Source organism: Culex pipiens, chromosome 2 (genome assembly GCF_016801865.2).
Source record: "Culex pipiens pallens isolate TS chromosome 2, TS_CPP_V2, whole genome shotgun sequence".
Lineage (NCBI taxonomy): Eukaryota > Metazoa > Arthropoda > Insecta > Diptera > Culicidae > Culex > Culex pipiens.
In genome coordinates this window covers 167,926,847-167,944,747 of record NC_068938.1, presented here as the reverse complement: position 1 = coordinate 167,944,747, position 17,901 = coordinate 167,926,847, and the positions used below count along the sequence as shown (strand labels likewise).

General features: G+C 36.0%; 1 protein-coding gene across 1 annotated transcript in view; it reads left to right on the top strand.

Annotated features, from left to right (window-relative positions):
- Window positions 1-17,901, top strand: part of LOC120427044 (muscarinic acetylcholine receptor DM1) — a 212,466-nt gene that overhangs the window by 39,383 nt on the left and 155,182 nt on the right. Inside the window, exon 2 of the mRNA XM_039591876.2 lies at window positions 4,937-6,036. The gene's annotated coding sequence lies outside the window, so the exon portion shown is untranslated. The remainder of the gene's footprint in view (window positions 1-4,936; window positions 6,037-17,901) is intronic.

Sequence of the window (17,901 nt, the reverse complement as noted above, 5' to 3'; positions counted from 1 at the left end):
TTTTTAAAAATAACATTTTTTTTTATTTGAAAAAGAGCGAAAGAGCCGTTCAAAAGAGCGGCCCTTTTAATTGAGCGAACAAAAATGAGCGGCTCCTTAAAAAGAGCGGTTTTGCCCACCTCTACTTTTTGGTAACGCTTTGCACTTACTAGTAAGGTTATGAAAATCATCATTACTCAAAATAAAATTACATATAACTTTTGATACACATTTGGTTTAGATCAAATATTCCTTCAGGGGCTTCAAGAAGCTTCTAGATTTTATCGAAAAAAGACGACGAATTTCGGTTTTTGGTAATTACACTATTTGTTAGGAATAGTTGAAATAAAATGGGTAATTTCAAAAAAGAAAATTTTCATTGTAATTTTGATTTGTATGACCAAACATTTTTGGTGCACATTATTTTTATCATCAGATTATATCATTTTTATTTTCTACCAAATTGTAATAAGAAAACAAAAAAAAAGTGTACTAGTGTTATATTTCCAAATATCTTATTATATCAGATAGTTTATATTTCATTTCAAAGTTTTGAAATTTTCTATTGATGATTAGGAACAACCATGAGCAATTCCAGCCCAAAACAGGAAATTTTAGGTACGTTTTTCTCGACCCTCTCCGATTTCAATGAAACTTTGTAGACATGTTATCCTACGCTTACCCTGACTGAAAAGTTCGTCGGACGTCCGTCGTTTGTCGTCCGTGCAATCGTACGTCGTCGCACGACAATGTCGTGCGACATTCGCACGAATGTCATACGTTTTTGCACCAAAATGTCGTATTTGTCGTGCGATCGATCATCGAAATTGTTCGACATTGTCGTACGACATTCGACCGACGTCGCACGGTTTTGTTATTTAGTTTGTCGTGCCTTTGTCGTGTGCTGTTTTTCAGGTTTTTAGGTTGTTGTTGCAGTTAAAAAATAGATAATTGTTTATTTTTAATTTATTTATTTTTTTATGCAATTTGCACTTTTCCCTGCAGTCAATTCAATTAATTCGTTAAACTTGTTGTGTCGCGGATCTTCACGTACATCTTGGTGTCGTCTTCCGGTTGGACTTCCAGTTCTCCTCGTCGCTCGGCAGGAATTCGTCAGTCACCTTCTCGAGCGCCGTTGCGAGTCGCTTCTTCCGATGCAGGCGGGGCAGCATCTTGGTCAAGATGGACTGTTGCTCCTCGTTGCTGCCGCAGATGCTGATCAAAGTTGGGCTTGGAAACGGTCCTGGTGCTGCCCCACTGTTTTATGTCCGATGAACTGATGGCCACTGAAATAACGGATAACGTTGGTTTACGCACTTTGCAAGACTTTCGGCAGGATCAGATAGGAATATTTTCGAATGTCTGAAATAAGATAGGGTGATTCCGTTTAACCATTCATATTTAGAGTTTTTTTGCCTACAGGAAAATACAAGACTTTAAAATTACTAGGTAAAAAAATACCCAATTTTATTTAAGATTATTCGAACAAAAGATTCTAGAAATAAGAATTTTTAAATCATAGAATTTTAGAATGCTGAAGATTTCAAATATTCAAATATTTAATTGTATAAATTTAGAAATATACAACCTTAAAAAAAATAATTTGACGATTTTATAATTTTATAATTTTATAATTTTATAATTTTATAATTTTATAATTTTATAATTTTATAATTTTATAATTTTATAATTTTATAATTTTATAATTTTATAATTTTATAATTTTATAATTTTATAATTTTATAATTTTATAATTTTATAATTTTATAATTTTATAATTTTATAATTTTATAATTTTATAATTTTATAATTTTATAATTTTATAATTTTATAATTTTATAATTTTATAATTTTATAATTATATAATTTTATAATTTAGAAATTAAGAAATTTTATAATTCAGAAATTTTGAAAAAATATTTAATTTTTTTTTATTTATAAAAATAAATATTTTATATATTTTTTAAATCATAGATTTTTAAAATCATAATTTTTTTTAAAAAATTAAAAATTTTAGAAATAAAAAAAAATGAATTTGAAAAACTTCAATTTGATTTATTTTTATTTTTCAAATATTTTTTTTAATTTTTGAGCTTATGAATTTATAAATATTTTTTATAAATTCTGAATGTTTGATTTTTTTTATTATTTCAAAAACATAACTCACCATTGATAATAACTTCTGGCGAATCAGAAACGCCACCGGGAGTGTATTATTCCGTCCTCCTCCGCCTTTCCATTCACCCAGAACAGTGAACAACTCCCTGGGAATTGGAAGTTCCGTTTCCTTCTTTATGTTCCCTTGGCCGGAACTTGGTATTTATTTTTTTTTCTCCTTTGGAAATGCACCGCAACCTCCCGTGGAAAATAAAACATCCGCTTCCTCGACCGCAGACCGGTTCATTCCAATCCCGTCTTCCGACATGGCCGCCGGGTTATCTCTATTTCCCATCCTCCTTCGCCTCCACCACCACGATGACCGAAATCAGGAAACCTGGAACACATGACACTATGATTTGGCCGCACGCCCACTCCGGCTGAATCTTTCCGGCAGAAAAAATAACACAACTCACCTATCAACCGGCCAAAATCCTTGCGAAGCTCAACAGCAATCAAGTTCAAACAAGTCCAACTGAAGAGAACTGTCAAACTGCTTGCGTCGACGAAAATCGTGACGTCAAATTGAAGGAAAATCGATAGAAAAAACAATGTCGGGCATGTCGAGTGTTTGTCGTACGTTTGTCGTCTTTTCGACCAATCGATATCGAAACGGTAAAATCCAAACCGTGCGACAACTCGTACGACGTGTGACATTTTTCAAACAGGGTAGGTAAGCCATCTATGTGTACTGTATATGGAGCCAGTCACACTCGATAATTACATTTTAGAAGGGCTTGTATGAAATTTGACGGCTTTCCGAAAAAAATACTCTGAAAGAAAAAAAAAACACGCCGCTTTTATGAGATTATTGGAGTTTCAAGATTAAAAGTCAAATATGAAGGTGAGCACACGATTTTTTTTTCGTTCAAAATGTTTGTGAAAATAGCCTAAGATGTTACAAAAAGACTCACGAAAATGCAGGATGGAGCAACTCAACTAAAAAATATAAAAATCATTTATTGAAACTGTTTTTTAAAGTGTTCTTATCTTCAAAATTTTCAAAAACCGAATACGGGAATCGATTCTCTAGACAATTTTACATAAAAGTCTCAATATTGACCACTGTCCTGAGTCCAATCCTTGTAAAGTTACTTTAAAAATAAAAATGTTGGAAAAAAATGTTTTTTTGGTTTTTGACAATTTTTATACGACAGACTTGATTTTTCAGTCTCGTAAATATTTTTATCGGAAAGCTCGTCCAATTTCCCATCAGATTTATCTTTGACCACATTTCAATTGGAAGTATGGGCTTACAGATATAAGCTAATTGCATTGCTCATAACTGACAAAAGAATATTTTTTTCAGTGTAGCTTAGTGGATGGTAGTAAAACCTGGGTAATAAATTAACTTAAATCATCAAAAAACGAGTTATTTTGGAAAGTGGTTATTTTGGGGTTAAATTTATGATCGGGGGACTCCTTAGATCCCATTTTCTGGTAATAATTTTATCAAATTCGTGTTCCAGAGTGAATTTCACAAAAGTAACTTGCATAATTTTTTTTATTTTCATCCATTTAATACCCTTTAACAAATTGAAGCAAACCAAAATTAAGAAACTGTTTTTTTTGTTGGTGACATTTAGTATCCTTGGGTAAAGCCTGTTTTTCAAAAAACGTGATTCGAAGATTTGTTTAATTTTAATTTTTTAATGTGTTAAAAAGGATGAAAATTAAAAAAAAAAATGTGAGCTGGACGTGTTGGACTAGTATGCTTTTATAATAATTTGCTATAGTGACAGAAATGTGTCGTAAAATGCCAACAATTTTGCGCACCATAAAAATAATGTTAATTTTTTAAAATACTGATGCTTGTGCTTTTAATACTTGCAAAATGGGAATTTTCGTTTTCGCACCCTACAAAAAACGATAACAACGATTAACTAAAGCGTCTGAGAAATACTCATAATGAAAAATATGATAAAAAAATAAATAAATAAAATATGATCCTTGAAAAACCGTATCTGCTGTAAATTGGCTGGATCTCCAATATCACTCTTAAAACAGTGATGGAATTATCTCAAAATTGTATTTCTTACTGACAAATTCAATGAGTAAATGTGCTGGATCTTATATCCCTTAGTAAGACTTAATTCTGAAATGTGATTAGCGGTACAATAAAGTTATTTTTGCACGGAAATTGTAAATTTTCATCAATTTAAAGCTCGATAGTTGAGTTTGAGATGATTGGGTTAATACCACCCAACTTAAAATTGGCACAGAAGCCAAACGTTTTGGTCTCTGAGAAAGGATATTGTCATATTTTTTATTGCCTCGTTTTAAATAGCTATGCTGTAGCTATTTGAAAGAATGTTCCTTGTAGAACTCCTAAAACTCCTGCTAGAGGAACAGCATCTAATTCCAGCATGCCTCTAATGTTGGCAGGTCAGAACTTTGACATTCAATTAAAGCTAATTAAAAGCGTTTTCAACTGAAATCGAGTGATAAATAGCTCAATGATAAGTAAGCAAGCAAGTTTCTATCAAAAGTTTTGCAAAATTAGTTGTTTAAATAGTGAAAATCAGCAAATTGGATGGAGTTAGGAGCGAGTGCTTAACCTGCCAAACATACGAGAATTTCCCCTACTTGGGTTAATTGAAGAAGAAACTTGTTTTTTTTTCTCAAATTTATCTATGTTCCTTAGTCTACATGACCAAGCTAAATCTAAATACAAATCTACACATTCCATTTAGCACACATCCTCCTCATCCTCACAAAAGGGTGTGACTTCCAGCAAGAATTTGTACGAAAATACAAAGTTCAAAATAGCTCATAAAACTTTATCTCTTTCGCTCCACAGGTCCCTCGCCGGACGGACGGCGTCGCCTTTTGGTTGGTGGCCACCCCTCAATATCGCCAAATGTCATCGGGGCCAAAAAGCGGGGTCCAGCTTCCAAACATCACACCCAAGAGTCACTCAAACTCATAAAGCCACCACGACAGACCACCGCCACCGGGCGTGATAAAATAAATAGCAAAACCAATAAATTTGTTCGCACACGCTCTCTCACCGGACCTGACCCCATTAGGCGCCGGACCTCCCGCACTGGTCACGAAATACTAAATTTAAAACATGAAGGACCGTTTCCGGGTGAATCGAATTTCACGCGGCGCTTTGGATGTCAGCTAAAGTGCGTGATAAATTAAGCTTTTGTGAAGTGCAGGTCACAAATAGGGATGTCTACCCGGGTGGTATCAACACGGTTTAATTCAATTTTAATGGTGGTACGTGGGTGAGGGAAGACAGGGAAGAGCGAGGGGCATGTCAAAAAGGCAATAAATCCCCTTCGGTTTCAGCGAGGAAAATTGAAAATTGAAAACTGACAGCGCCGGTCGACCGGAATTGAAATCGAAATCAATAAAAAAAGAAGTGAAGTCGCGTGTATGCTGCTTTTTTTTCCTGCGAATTCTGGGTTTTCTATTTCCGTTTGTAGTGTAATTGATGTGGATTTCCATGGAAAGCACACGTACAGTGCAAAACCGCATCGACGTGCAGTTTCCTAGCAAAACGTTGCTGGTCGGGAAAAGTTTACTACTGATCAACCGATAGAAAGGGGTTGAGGAAAAAAAAACCGCGGAAACAAATTGCACGAAAAAAAAACGCCGGAAAAAAACCCACTGAAAATGGCCGAAACAATTTGCGTCGTTGCGACCGGAAGTGTATCGTGAAAGAGCAAAAAAGAATCGAACACAAAAATCGAGTTCAATTTGTACCATAAAAGGAGTGAGTGAGTTGAGTTGTGCACGGTTCAGGAGGGGATTTCACGAGGGATTTTGCCACGGGGTGTGCATGCACAATTTTGAGACTCTTTTCCGACAGTGACACGATGGGTAGATTACGGACGAGATGGATCCCGAGCCGGCGCAACGAGTGGACACGTGCGACTGCTATATGATAAGGTGAGTTTTTGGTGGATTTTGCGTTTGAAAACTAAAGGACATTGTTTGAATTTGTGGTTAACTTTTTTATGTTAAAATATATAATGACGAGCAGCTTTGTTATTTTTAAATGAATTTTATATGAAATGTTAATTAGATCATCGAGATTTTAAATGTTTTAAAATGGTCTTAGAGTGTGATATTATTAAAAAAATAATAAAATAAAAGCATGAATTGTACCACTTATTCTGGACGTTTTGAAATGCTGAGCATTATGAAAAAAAAAACATTAATTGAAAAGAGAAATTTCACCAAAGTTTCATATTTCAACATAAGAAATTGATCCAATGGCTCCGAGATATCGCCATTAGAAAAATATCAGTAATTACTGAGAAAAACTCATTTTTAATACTGTTACAAAAATGATAAATCTTATACTTTTAAAGTTATGAGATTGAACAGTGTTAAAATCACTAAAAGCAAACTAAAGCTGAAGAGCAGCAATTGACCTCTTACTAAGTAAATCAAATGTAATTATTATAAGAAAGATTCAATAAAGGATATTTTATTAAAAAAAACAAACTCATTTTCACAAACAATTAACTGTAGGATGCTGTATTGCAGCAACTAGCAATCAAATCGACATAATTTTTAAAGGAAAATTGAAGGAATTTTTTTCAGCTTTTTAAACATATATTTTGCAGAAGGACTTTTCCTTCAATTTGCAAAAATACACATTTTTAGAAATATGTTGTCCTGCAAAAATAAGTATGTCTTTGGGAAAGTTGTAGGATATGTTTAGGACCTTTCACAAAAAATAGGTACACCGAAAATGAATTCGAGTTTTGACAAAGAACTTTGTCCTAAGGTTTCTATACGTGGTGTCAATCCAAAATTTTCGCGAAGCGAAAACGTTACGTGACGAATTCCCCTCTCGGCAAATTTCCCCTCTTTTTGTTGCTCGCTGGTTGGATGAGCGAACGTTTCCCAATCAGTCAATCGAGAGACGTGAGATTGATGTATCTAAAATCACCCCCACTCCACCTCATAATTTTCGGATCGTCGACGAGCCAACAAAACTCGGCTCGGTCGGTCCCGAAAATTCATTCTATTGCTGGACGTCGACGAGAACACATCAGAAGCAGATGGCCTGGTGGCCCGGTAGCAGACGGCCTGGAGGTCCGGGAGCAGATGGCTTGGAGGCAAGGACAAGCTAAGACATGCCAGTCGCGGGAGTCGATCATTGGAACTGGCCACCACCTGAACTGGAGTGGCCGGAGGCCCCGGGGTTGTTCCGAAGGGGGGACATTTGCCGGACCGTAAGAGTTGGGGCAATATGGGTATCAAACTTTATGGTTTTTGATACTGGACATGAAATTTGACATTTCGGCAATAGTGGCCATAATCTGGAGTGGCCGGAGGCCCCGCGGATGTTCCGAAGGGGGGACATTTGCCGGACCGTAAGAGTTGGGGCAATATGGGTATCAAACTTTATGGTTTTTGATACTGGACATGAAATTTGACATTTCGGCAATAAAGGCCATAATCTGGAGTGGCCGGAGGCCCCGGGGATGTTCCGGAGGGGGGACACATATTTTGTTCGATTTTTTTTTTCATTGAAACAATTTCACACGTTTCAATGTAAGTAAATACTAAATTTCGTCAAAATTTTCAATTTATGTACATTTTCAGAAATGATTATTAAACGTACAAATTTGACTGAAGTAGAAATCATTTAAGATTACACAAAAATAAGTATTGCTATATATATTTTTTAATTTTTATTATTATTATTGTTTCTGATTGAAGTTATATTGAATTCAATCTTATCTAATTTTAAAGTCATGACGCACCATTTTTTATGTTATGGGCCTCAAACTTATTTTGCACTTAGTAAAGTCCCAAAAATGCAAAGAAAATTAAAATATCAAAAACTTCATTTGATAGATTTAATTTCAAGTCTTATAAAAAGTAATTTCTGCTGTTTTTTAGAGGGATAATTTTCCAATTTGTGCCCGTTATTAAAAAAAGTGCATTCTTGATATAGTGTATTTAAAATAATTAATAATCAATTTTACAAGTTTTTTAAATGAAATTTTTAGGGCCGGACAAAAATTTTAAATAAATTTAGCATTGGCCATTAGACTTCCTTAATAATGACATGTTCAAAAAAATTTACCGTTGAGTATCAGAAAATGCAGAGTTTTTAGAACTTTTTAAGTGTTTTTTTTTTTCGATGAAAAATACGTTTGTGCCTTCCTCACTGAGGAAAGGCTATAAAATCACTCGAAAATTGAACTTCGTAATTACACCTCTTAGATATACCTTCACGTAGAATCAAATTCTGAACAAATGTCTGTGGGGATGTGTGTAGACATGATTTTTTTTCCACACGATTATCTCAGAACTGGCTGAACCGATTTTGGCCGGATCCGCCTTATTCTGTTCGTTTTGGGGTCCCCTAAGACCCTATTAAATTTTATTCTGTTTAGTCAAGTACTTTTAAAGTTATGCCATGGAAAAGTTTTTTTTTGTAGATACAAAAAAGGGTGATTTTCGCATAACCTCAAAAGGCCGAGTCTATTTGTTTACGTGCGAGAGTCGGGCCATACGTGAAACGCCCGGTTGCCACATTGCTTCAATTGATAGTCTGCATGTTTTCTGGAAAAGTCTGTATTAGATATTTTTTTTTACTCATAAACTTATTTTCATCAAGTCCTTTTCGGTGCTGGAACTTGATTTGGAAACAATGCAAATCTGGATTAGGACAACTCTGGAGTTGAATTAAATTGTAAATAAGGGAAGGCACCAACCACCTAATGGTGGATTAAGAAACGGGTTTTCTCTGAATTTTGTGTACGCCATAAAATCGGACAATTTTAAATACAAGTCCCCTTGACAGCAAATTTCTATCTCATCACCATTTCAGGCTGCAAGTTATTGAAAAACACTTCTTTTTTCGCATGTTCAAAAATGAAAAGGGGTATCAAAAAACGGACCTCATGATCACGGACAAAAGTTACCTCTTATGTCAATGTCAATGCAAATCGAAGAGGGGTAGGGGCAATTTTTCCCGATTTCGTGTGAGTTAGTATAGAATTACCCAGCTAAAAAACTCGAAGAAGTCTTCCTGATATCTAAAAAAAAAAACGTTTTTTGCAAACAAACAAACCTATGATGAATTTTTGGAAAAGCTGTACAGATTCTTCAATATATTCAGATTTTGAAAGACGTTAGCCAATCAAAATCTTTCCAGCACTAAACAAAACGCAGCGTGACAACATTCTTTTCCTTTGCCACCAGTCCTTCAGCGAAAAAAAAAAGTGAAACTGAATCCCTTTATAAAATAAAACGAAAATAAAAAAGCCAAATACAAACACGACACATGATTTCGGTAATGAAATCCTCGGTTTCATCATTGTTTCCCACGATCCTTCACCGTTACTTGAGCGCATAAACGTAAAAATCCTTTTCCACTTTTCCCTTCAGACTTTTCCACGATTCTTTCCATCTGCTGCAGCCCATCAGTCAACAGTCCAGAGATGGCAGTGATGTTGCATCGCGAGGGAAACTCGCGAACCGTTCGTTACTTTTCTATAGCTTGGTTTTTTTTCGAGTGCAAAACATGTGCTTACCCTCCAAAATAATTTTGTCCAATATTTAACATGTCAAAAATAAATCCTCACGAGGGAATTTTTTTCCTTCGGTGAGTTTCCATCTCTGTCAACAGATTCTTTATTGCACCGGCAGCAAAATATTTCTCAGCACACACACACAAAAAGTTGGTGGACAGACACAAACACACACACACACACAACACACACGGTAATGAAAACGCCCCCGACTTTGTGTAAACGTTCGCACAGACGTTCACCACACTCGTGACAGGCAGCTGCTGCTCCTGGAGGGGAAAGCTTTCGCTTTTACGTAATCTCCCTTCTCTCGCTCGCCGGTTGGAGGAGCTTTCTCGTACGTATTTTATTCTGAGGGCAAAGGATGGTTGGTTACGAGGGTGGTGGGGAGGCTTAGGGAGAGACCCTCATCTTTCATTTTTGGCTCCTGGCGCGCGCAACATTTTATTTCCTCCGGGCGAGGAATTCGCCGAGTTGATGGTTTTGATCTTGCAAATACACAGCAGAGAGAGAGCGAACGAGCAGTGTTGGACTCGTCAGCCAACGCAGATGAGAGCCGGGGAACAACAACAAAAAAATGGCAAGACGTGAAACATTTTGCACACCAAGTCAAAGCTGGGTATTTTTATGGTCGAGTCTTTTGGTTTTTCTCTGTTGCAAGAGCTGGCGCATATTTACGATTTTTCTGTGTGACATTTCACCGTTTCTACGGATTTCAGGTGGAATCGTTGCAGATGGGAAATCAAGCTTTTTGGCTTGCCTAATTCCGGGAAATGTTGGAAAAATGTTATTTGCGGAGAATGGTTAATCCCTTCTGAAGAAAGTTACTTCTTTAGCACGCTTTTCATTCTTTTTTCAACTCTTTGAACCATCTTTATTTTTTTATTCATTGTGATATGATTTAACCAAAGGGGGAATGAGCCAAATCTTTTATTATCATTTGTAGTAAATGTTTTTTTATGCGCAGTAAATTTAATAGACCAAAAATCACCAAAAACGTTATGAAGTAACTAAACTATAACTCCATTAAGACGAATGACCTCTTCTCGTTAGATTTCGTCTGCCTTTCACCCTACATACATTCCCTTTCTTAAATTGTTAGACGAATGATTTTAGCGCTGTAGAATATGGAATTTTAGAGATTCGTTGAAAGATATTCTGATCAGTGTTGTTAATATATCAATCTATCAGCTCTCAGCGACTACAATTATCACGCTTGATTATTCATGCCCCAAACTGCGCCGAACATATCCGAACACATTTTTGTGTTTACACACTCGCGTTTGACATTCTGCTTTTCTCTCTCATTTTCGCTTTCAAGATCATCCTACCGCGACAGCGTTTAACCACATAAGCCGTCACAAAACAAATTTGGCAAGCGCAGTTATACGGGACGTCATGCGTGGTCGGCTCTTAATCGCCGTCTCGCGTTTTATCATTGCAGTTTTCGGAGAAATTGAGAGACTCAGCAGTGAGAGAGCATAGTCGAGGAAAAGAGGAGGAGTGATAGAGAGAGAATGCCTTCGCTGGGAATCTCGAGACACAAGAAGAAATCTCACAAGCTATAGTGACGGTCGCTATACAATCAGATGATTTTGGTGTAGAGATAATCAAATGATAGCTTTTTTTAACACTCATTTGCAACACTGATTCTGGTAAACCGTTAAAACGGCACTTATAAGTTTGATTTTACTACTAAAAAGGAAGTTTTTTTTCCTTTTTAATAATTTTGAAAATAGTCGTTATTTAAAAAAAAAGGCAACAGTGGCAAATATAATGTCCTAAAGCTAAAAAAAATGCATTTTTGGTCATCTTTAACATAAAGCTAGTCTCCACGTATCCTGAAAATTGATTTTATTTGTATGTTTTTATTGGCTGAAACCATTTGTGGGGCTTCCTCATGACCAAAGAAGGTATTTTTCATTATTGTTATGTCTATACGTGGTTACATAAAATCTTGACAGCTGTCACAACAAAAATAATATGTTTAAATTCTAAAATCAGTATCTCGAGAAGATATTTTCTGAACGATCAGTAAAGTTGTAGATTATGATGAAAATGAGAACTAAAATACACTCTCAAATTATTTATTTACCCATTTTTTAATTTACTTTACAAACAATGAAATTCCAAAAAAACGTTATTTTTATTTATCGGATCGGTAAAAAAATAGTGTACTTTAGAAAAAAAATCGTGATCTTTTTCATATAAGCGAGGAGCGAATGTTGCCGTTTTGAAATATTATGTTTGATTCAGAAAGTTAAAAGCATTTTTATCTGAAAAATTTCACAGATATTTCCTTTCTTAACATTGAAATTTGGACCATAAATTGCTGAGATATCGTCAGATGGATAAATTAAGGCTAATTAGAACACACTCCGAGTCCGATTTTTAAATTCCAGAAAAGAAAAGATAAATTTTCAGAAATTATATCAGGGATGGCATAAACGCAAAAAAAACTTTTTTCGAGAGAGTAGGTGAAACACACAAAAAGAAAATCGCTTCCGAACCTTTCGAAAAAAAAAACAATCAGTAGAAGATTTTTTGTGAATCTCATTGTTAGCACCACTTAAATTAATTGTTTCCTTTTGTTGGCATTCATTGTTAATTTATGGAAAGTGACAGGTAATTTTTTGACGTGTGAAGTTACACTTGCAAGTGCACCGATTTTTTCTCTTGATGAGCGTCATAAGATTTTCTTTTCATGAATATTCTTCCATCTCTAACATGGATACAAATAAAAAAAACTAAATAGTTGTTTTTACATGTGCTTGGCTCTTAAATTGTTGCTTAGGGTGCCCAGAATATGGGGCTTTTCCTCAAAACCTCGCTCCACAAGCTGAATATTGTTTCTTGGGGTATTTTAGGACTCTGGGCCAAATATGAGCAAAATCGGTCAACATTTACCCATTGATACTCGGAGGTGAAGTTTGTATGAGAAAAATCGAAAAAATGTATGGAAAACCCAATTTTCTTACAGTTTGGTCTGCACGGTGCGCTACTTCCATCCAAATATTCCCAAACGTGAGATTCTTATTGAAAATTTAATGCTTTACAACTTTGTAGAACACACCAAAGCTGTAAAACTCGATCCTGAAAAGTTATTAGCGATTTAAAAAGTCATTTTTGTATGAAAAACATTTTTTTCACCAACTTTAGGCTCGGGTATCAATGGGTTAATCTCAACCAATTTCGCTCAAAATTTGCACAGATGCTTAAAATAACACAAAAAAACATTTTTCGCTTGTGGAGCAGGGGGTCATTTTTTCTGGTCACCCTATTGTTGCTACTTAAAAATGGCACGTTTGCAACTTGGATTTTACCTTTAAAAATATTTTTTGAAAGAATTTGAGGGTACATTTCATATATTTTTTGATATATTTTTTAATATCTTTTTTAAATATTATCTTCAAATTGTTCATAATTCTGTATAACGAAAAGATTGCCTTATTTAGTCCAACAAAATATATCTTACAATAAATGAAAAATACGGTTTTTGAGAAGATCACTTTTTATGAATAGATATTAATTGTAAAAGGGGATTTTACAATTAACCCTCTACTTGGCAATTTATTTTTTATTTTTTTTTATTTTTCCCGTGTTTAGGAGGTCATTTTTAGCAACTTTTGTTCTACGAAAAACTTTACAAGATATTGTTTTATGTTTTTCTTGTTTTATTTTTAGTATTTGCATTTGTCTTGTTTTGTTTATGTTCGTTTTTGATAATATTTGGTCTTTTCTACCTTCTCCTATCACTACATTTAACCTTTCTAATTTTTTCATGTTCTTACAGTCACTTTTTCATTTGTTTTGCTCTTTTTTCACATGTTTTGCTATAGAATGGCACCATTATGATAAATTGAATAAAAAATAATGCATAGAGGCATAGTCTGAGACACTTCAAAAAGACTACATACTTCTTTTTACTTTAAAAATAAGTAATTCTCCGCCAACTCACACAGCAGTTGCCCCGACCCCTCTTCGATTTGCGTGAAACTTTATCATAAGGGGTAACTTTTGTCCCTGATCACGAATCCAAGGTCCGTTTTTTGATATCTCGTGACGGAGGGGCGGTACGACCCCTTCCATTTTTGAACATGCGAAAAAAGAGGTGTTTTTCAATAATTTGCAGCCTGAAACGGTGATGAGATAGGAATTTGGTGTCAAAGGGACTTTTATGTAAAATTAGACGCCCGATTTGATGGCAAATTCAGAATTCCGAAAAAACGTATTTTTCATCGAAAAAAACACTAAAAAAGTTTTAAAAACTCTCCCATTTTCCGTTACTCGACTGTAAAATTTTTTGGAACATGTCATTTTATGAGAAATTTAATGTTCTTTTTGAATCTACATTGACCCAGAAGGGTCATTTTTTCATTTAGAACAAAAATTTTCATTTTAAAATTTCGTGTTTTTTCTAACTTTGCAGGGTTATTTTTTAGAGTGTAACAATGTTCTACAAAGTTGTAGAGCAGACAATTACAAAAAATTTAATTTATAGACATAAGGGGTTTGCTTATAAACATCACGAGTTATTGTGATTTTACGAAAAAAAGTTTTGAAAATGTTGGTCGTCGTTGATCATGGCCGTTCATGGTCACCCGCGACAGACACGGACGACGAAACAAAGAGAAACGCAAAAAGTAACTTTTTCAAAACTTTTTTTTCGTAAAATCACGATAACTCGTGATGTTTATAAGCAAACCCCTTATGTCTATATATCAAATTTTTTGTAATTATCTGCCTTCCGGGTCAATGAAGATTCAAAAAGTACATAAAATTAACCTCTTTTTTCGCATGTTCAAAAATGGAAGGGGTCGTACCGCCCCTCCGTCACGAGATGTCAAAAAACGGACCTCGGATTCGTGATCAGGGACAAAAGTTACCCCTTAGGACAAAGTTTCACGCAAATCGAAGAGGGGTCGGGGCAACTTTTCCCGATTTCGTGTGAGTTGGTAGAGAATTACCCAAATAGGAAATGTTAGTAAAAAAGCCAAAAAATATTACATTTTCAAAAAAAAAAAAAAAAATACAAAGTCACGTAAAACAAGTTGAACTTCCAACCTTAAAATTTTCTAAAATTTCAAAAGTTCTTCTTAACCATTGCTTTTTAAAGATCAAAAATTTGTTGAAAAATGGATTTTTGCGAATTTTTAAATCGATGCTCGTCCAGAGGTGGGGTTGGGTTGTACAAGGTTAATTTACTAAATTGACTCATTCCCGCGATACCGATTTTCAAATATTTACAGCCAATTTTAGTATGAATAGTTGTTAAAAGGTGTATAATGCCTTTGGTCATATGGAGTCCCCCATCGAAGTTTCAGTATTGAATATAAAAATTCAAATTCATTAAATCTGCCGATTTTGTAGATAATTGCTCCTTATTCATATTTTTAGAATCATTTATTATTTTTGTTAAATTAAAAAAAAGGTGAATATTTTTCTGAACATAGAGAAAAAAGAGTACAAAATGGTATGTCAAAGACATAACCGAAAGACATAAGACCACATATTTTAAATGGGATTGCTGATGTTTTCGGATTGTCAGTGAAATGGATAATCAGATTATTTCATTAAGTTCGAAAGATTGGTCACCAAAATTGTCATAAATGTTCTCCTGGGGGAACGTTCCATAGGAGCACCGGCCACTCCAGGTTGTGGACACCACAGTCAAAATAGCAATTTTCTTGTTCTATGTCAAAACCATTCGGCCCTGTCACAATTTTCTGAAAAAAATCAAAAGGCAGTGTTGTTAGAATGATGATCTAATTTAAATGACATGAGCAGTGTTATGAGTGATAGAAATGCTATCAATAGATTATCTCTTCACCAAAAATATCCGAGAGTATAGCGGCCGTCACTATAGCTTGTGAGATCTCTTCTTGTGTCTTGTGATACCCAGCGATGTCATTCTCTCTCTATCACTCCTCCCCTTCTCCTCGACTATGCGCTCTCACCGTTGAGTCTCTCAATCTCTCCGAAAACTGCAATTAGAGAATGCGAGATGGCGATTAGGAGCCGACCACGCATGACGTCCCGTTAAACTGCGTTTGCGAAATTGGTTTAGTGGCGGCTTTTGTGGTTAAACGCTGTTGCGGTAGGATAATCGTGGAAGCGGGAATGAGAGAGAAAAGGAAAATGTCAATCGCGAGTGGGTAAACACGAAAACGTGTTCGGCTACACAGCTAAAAAAGTAGTAATCCAGGTGCGTGTAAAAGGCCTGGGTGTAAAATAAATATTGCATTATTTTATGCAATTTTATGTGATTTCACACCCTGAAATATGTAGCCCATCAGTATGGGAAACCTACTTGACCGCAATGTCAAGCGGTAGGACTGTTGGTGCTTGGTTTGAATCCCGTTGGTTGCAACTTTTTTTTGTGTTTGCAAAAATTGTACATGCAGTGTGTAATATTAAGTGTTTATTTTGACGAAGGTGATGTGCATGCTTTTGCATGCGATTTTACCATCGGATTTTTTGCTGTGTATGTTCGGCGCTGAGAGTTTCAAAGAGGAGAGAAAAGCAGTTGTATTTGAGGCGTGAATATTCAGGCGGGATATTTGTAGTTGCTGAGAGCTGATATTTTGATATTTTAACAACCCTGGACATGAGATTATCTTGTCATACAAGTATTTAAAAATAACTTTGATATTTTTGCGGAATTGTTAAGCACAACCTTCACCATAACCGTGACAGTAAAGCCATGTTCATCCTCTTTTCATTCGACACCTCAAAACTATTACCAGCCTCTTTCATGACAAAGCCGCGCGCGCGTTAGCAAATCCTGCCTGGGGCCATTTTCTTTCTTGGGACCAAACAACGAGCTGTGTTGTACGACATCACACTCCCCGCAGAACATAAGTCGTCCTGGGGGTTGCCATCATAATTCCCGACGACGACACCACCACAGGAGAAAGCTCCGCTCTGATCAAAAAGCTCACATTATGGAACGGGGTTGGGCGAAAAAAGCCTTGGGTACATAGTTGGTCCCTTTGTAGTTTCGTGCCTGCTGGATGGATGGATGGTGCTGGTGGTTTTACGTCTTGTTCTGCTGTGCAAAGTACACAGCAGAACATTCCCTCGGGGAGGAAAAACGAGTGATATATTTTTAATTAGCCCAAAGTAGCGGGGTGTCGTCTGCTGTGATGGGGGGAAAACGGGGAAGGTTCAAACATTTTTTTGAGGTTTTTTTTTTGTTGTGGGAGTCTTCTTTCTTTAGACAGGCTTTTGATGCTAATTTCGATGGTTTCTGATTGTAATTAAACATGGAATTGAAAAATTCTGGAAATTGTTCCAGATTTCCGAATCAAAAGTGGCTTCAATTGTGTTGTTTCGGATGAACTCCCTCAAAATCGCTACAAATTTGATCCATCACAGGAAAAGCGAACGTCGTGGTCGCGGCACTTGGTGGCCGTGTTTGAGCAATGCTTCCTGAGCAAATTTGCTTTCTCACCACGTCGCCGGCGTCGTCATAGTTGAAGGAGCGCTCAGTGAAGTAGCTGAATATCCTTTGTGAGCATCAGTCAACTCTGGAGGATGCCACTTTGAACGGTTTTCGGAGCGCGTCGAAACTGCTTAAACCTGCTAGTTTGTAAATAATTAATTGAGTTTAAACGACTCTGGGCGACGACGACGACACTGTGACGCCCGCCAAACTTGTTGGATCGACTCGAAGTACACAATGGAGGTGGGACGGAGGCTAGGAATGGCCCCTTCCTGGGGGGAAACAGTGGTTTGAGGCAGGTATTTTGGTGGAGTACGGTTTTCTGGCTCACTTGAAAAGGAATGAATTAATAATTTCGTGGAATATTCAACCGAGTAAATAGTTTGAAACGCGCAAACTGGTGGTGAAAGGTAGAAATTGAAAACAGGTCTACGACGAAATAACAAAATATTTTAGCTTATTTTGCCTGATGGAATTTGAACTCCAGCTTCAAAGTGCACTTAAATCAAACTACTCAAGTTGTGCCCCTTTTGAAGCGCATGATTACATCCAACTTGACCAATTTATCAAACTTTCCGAAAGTAAACCGCACAACCTGCTACCTTTTCAGCCAGTTCCCCAGTAACCTCGTAAAAGGCATCTCCTGCGGTGTGGTTGGGCGAAGTCCAAAGAAACATCCAAACTAGACTAATTGCCCAAGTTTGGCAAATAATATGCATGCAAAACTAGCAGGTTCTAGAATAGGAACGAGAGAAACCCTACCCCGGAGGGTCAGTGAAAATCTGGCGAAACTTTACACGATGCAGCTGG